The sequence below is a fragment of the Rattus rattus genome, chromosome 1 (genome assembly GCF_011064425.1).
Source record: "Rattus rattus isolate New Zealand chromosome 1, Rrattus_CSIRO_v1, whole genome shotgun sequence".
NCBI lineage: Eukaryota > Metazoa > Chordata > Mammalia > Rodentia > Muridae > Rattus > Rattus rattus.
The window spans coordinates 35,540,968-35,545,400 of NC_046154.1; positions in this window are offsets into that span (position 1 = coordinate 35,540,968).

Genomic DNA, 4,433 nt, shown 5'->3' on the forward strand with positions numbered 1-4,433 from the left:
AGTGCCTTACCATAAGCTCCATAGACCCTCCTATCTCAGCAGCCAAGTGCTGGTATTACTGGATTATGGCTAGGCTTTGTTATTTTGCATTTTAAAAAGGGGAGCATCCAGTTCATGATAAGTTTGTTAACCTTGCATGAAATTACTTCACTGAGCCATCATCCATCATCTTTCTTACCTTTCTTTTTTTTTTATTATTAACTTGAGTATTTCTTATATACATTTCGAGTGTTATTCCCTTTCCCGGTTTCCGGTCAAACATCCCCCTACCCCCTCCCCTTCCTTATGGGTGTTCCCCTCCCAACCCTCCCCCCATTGCTGCCCTCTCCCCAACAGTCTAGTTCACTGGGGGTTCAGTCTTAGCAGGACCCAGGGCTTCCCCTTCCACTGGTACTCTTACTAGGATATTCATTGCTACCTATGAGGTCAGAGTCCAGGGTCAGTCCATGTATAGTCTTTAGGTAGTGGCTTAGTCCCTGGAAGCTCTGGTTGCTTGGTATTGTTGTACATATGGGGTCTCAAGCCCCTTCAAGCTCTTCCTGTTCTTTCTCTGATTCCTTCAACGGGGGTCCTATTCTCAGTTCAGTGGTTTGCTGCTGGCATTTGCCTCTGTATTTGCTGTATTCTGGCTGTGTCTCTCAGGAGCGATCTACATCCAGCTCCTGTCGGCCTGCACTTCTTTGCTTCATCCATCTTGTCTAAGTGGGTGGCTGTATATGTATGGGCCACATGTGGGGCAGGCTCTGAATGGGTGTTCCTTCAGTCTCTGTTTTAATCTTTGCCTCTCTCTTCCCTGCCAAGGGGTATTCTTGTTCCCCTTTTAAAGAAGGAGTGAAGCCTTCACATTTTGATCATCCGTCTTGAGTTTCATTTGTTCTAGGCATCTAGGGTAATTCAAGCATTTGGGCTAATAGCCACTTATCAATGAGTGCATACCATGTGTGTTTTTCTGTGATTGGGTTACCTCACTCAGGATGATATTTTCCAGTTCAACCATTTGCCTACGAATTTCATAAAGGCATTGTTTTTGATAGCTGAGTAATATTCCATTGTGTAGATGTACCACATTTTCTGTATCCATTCCTCTGTTGAAGGGCATCTGGGTTCTTTCCAGCTTCTGGCTATTATAAATAAGGCTGCGATGAACATAGTGGAGCACGTGTCTTTTTTATATGTTGGGGCATCTTTTGGGTATATGCCCAAGAGAGGTATAGCTGGATCCTCAGGCAGTTCAATATCCAATTTTCTGAAGAACCTCCAGACTGATTTCCAGAATGGTTGTATCAGTCTGCAACCCCACCAACAATGGAGGAGTGTTCCTCTTTCTCCACATCCTCTCCAGCATCTGCTGTCACCTGAGTATTTGATCTTAGCCATTCTGACTGGTGTGAGGTGAAATCTCAGGGTTGTTTTGATTTGCATTTCCCTTATGACTAAAGATGTTGAACATTTCTTTAGGTGTTTCTCAGCCATTCAGCATTCCTCAACTGTGAATTCTTTGTTTAGCTCTGAACGCCATTTTGTAATAGGGTTATTTGTCTCCCTGCGGTCTAACTTCTTGAGTTCATTGTATATTTTGGATATAAGGCCTCTATCTGTTGTAGGATTGGTAAAGATCTTTTCCCAATCTGTTGGTTGCCGTTTTGTCCTAACCACAGTGTCCTTTGCCTTACAGAAGCTTTGCAGTTTTATGAGATCCCATTTGTCGATTCTTGATCTTAGAGCATAAGCCATTGGTGTTTTGTTCAGGAAATTTTTTCCAGTGCCCATGTGTTCGAGATGCTTCCCTAGTTTTTCTTCTATTAGTTTGAGTGTATGTGGTTTGATGTGGAGGTCCTTGATCCACTTGGACTTAAGCTTTGTACAGGGTGATAAGCATGGATCGATCTGCATTCTTCTACATGTTGACCTCCAGTTGAACCAGCACCATTTGCTGAAAATGCTATCTTTTTTCCATTGGATGGTTTTGGCTCCTTTGTCAAAAATCAAGTGACCATAGGTGTGTGGGGTCATTTCTGGGTCTTCAATTCCATTCCATTGGTCTATCTGTCTGTCTCTGTACCAATACCATACAGTTTTTAATCACTATTGCTCTGTAATATTGCTTGAGTTCAGGGATAGTGATTCCCCCTGAAGTCCTTTTATTGTTGAGGATAGTTTTAGCTATCCTGGGTTTTTTGTTATTCCAGGTGAATTTGCAAATTGTTCTGTCTAACTCTTTGAAGAATTGGATTGGTATTTTGATGGGGATTGCATTGAATCTGTAGATCGCTTTTGGTAAAATGGCCATTTTTACTATATTAATCCTGCCAATCCAAGAGCATGGGAGATCTTTCCATCTTCTGAGGTCTTCTTCAATTCCTTTCTTCAGTGTCTTGAAGTTCTTATTGCACAAATCTTCTACTTGCTTGGTTAAAGTCACACCGAGGTACTTTATATTATTTGGGTCTATTATGAAGGGTGTCGTTTCCCTAATTTCTTTCTCGGCTTGTTTCTCTTTTGTGTAGAGGAAGGCTACTGATTTATTTGAGTTAATTTTATACCCAGCCACTTTGCTGAAGTTGTTTATCAGCTTTAGTAGTTCTCTGGTGGAACTTTTGGGATCACTTAAATATACTATCATATCATCTGCAAATAGTGATATTTTGACTTCTTCTTTTCCGATCTGTATCCCCTTGACCTCCTTTTGTTTTCTGATTGCTCTGGCTAGAACTTCAAGAACTATATTGAATAAGTAGGGAGAGAGTGGGCAGCCTTGTGTAGTCCCTGATTTTAGTGGGATTGTTTCAAGTTTCTCTCCATTTAGTTTAATGTTAGCCACTGGTTTGCTGTATATGGCTTTTACTATGTTTAGGTATGGACCTTGAATTCCTATTCTTTCCAGGACTTTTATCATGAAGGGGTGTTGAATTTTGTCAAATGCTTTCTCAGCATCTAATGAAATGATCATGTGGTTTTGTTCTTTCAGTTTGTTTATATAATGGATCACGTTGATGGTTTTCCGTATATTAAACCATCCCTGCATGCCTGGGATGAAGCCTACTTGATCATGGTGGATGATTGTTTTGATGTGCTCTTGGATTCGGTTTGCCAGAATTTTATTGAGTATTTTTGCATCGAGATTCATAAGGGAAATTGGTCTGAAGTTCTTTTTCTTTGTTGGGTCTTTGTGTGGCTTAGGTATAAGAGTAATTGTGGCTACATAGAAGGAATTCATAGTGCTCCCTCTGTTTCAATTTTGTGGAATAGTTTGGATAATATTGGCATGAGGTCCTCTATGAAGGTCTGATAGAATTCCGCGCTAAACCCATCTGGACCTGGGCTCTTTTTGGTTGGGAGACCTTTAATGACTGCTTCTATTTCATTAGGAGTTATGGGGTTGTTTAACTGGTTTATCTGTTCTGATTTAACTTCGGTACCTGGTATCTGTCTAGGAAATTGTCCATTTCCTGCAGATTTTCAAGTTTTGTTGAATATAGGCTTTTATAGTAAGATCTGATGATTTTTTGAATTTCCTCTGAATCTGTAGTTATGTCTCCTTTTTCTTTTCTGATTTTGTTAATTTGGACACACTCTCTGTTTCCTCTCGTTAGTCTGGCTAGGGGTTTATCTATCTTGTTGATTTTCTCAAAGAACCAACTTTTGGTTCTGTTGATTCTTTCTATGGTCCTTTTTGTTTCTACTTGGTTTATTTCAGCTCTGAGTTTGATTATTTCCTGCCTTCTACTCCTCCTGGGTGTATTTGCTTCTTTTTGTTCTAGAGCTTTTAGGTGTGCTGTCAAGCTGCTGACATATGCTCTTTCCTGTTTCTTTCTGCAGGCACTCAGCGCTATGAATTTTCCTCTTAGCACAGCTTTCATTGTGTCCCATAAGTTTGGGTATGTTGTACCTTCATTTTCACTAAATTCTAAAAAGTCTTTAATTTCTTTCTTTATTTCTTCCTTGACCAGGTTATCATTGAGTAGAGCATTGTTCAATTTCCACGTATATGTGGGCATTCTTCCCTCATTGTTATTGAAGACCAGTTTTAGGTCGTGGTTGTCCGATAGCACGCATGGGATGATTTCTAACTTTCTGTACCTGTTGAGGCCCGTTTTTTGACCAATTATATGGTCAATTTTGGAGAAAGTACCATGAGGAGCTGAGAAGAAGGTATATCCTTTTGCTTTAGGATAGAATGTTCTATAAATATCTGTTAAGTCCAATTGGCTCATGACTTCTCTTAGTCTGTCTACGTCTCTGTTTAATTTCTGTTTCCATGATCTGTTCATTGATGAGAGTGGGGTGTTGAAATCTCCTACTATTATTGTGTGAGGTGCAATGTGTGTTTTGAGCTTTAGTAAGGTTTCTTTTACGTATGTAGGTGCCCTTTTATTTGGGGCATAGATATTTAGGATTGAGAGTTCATCTTGGTCTATTTTTCCTTTGATGAA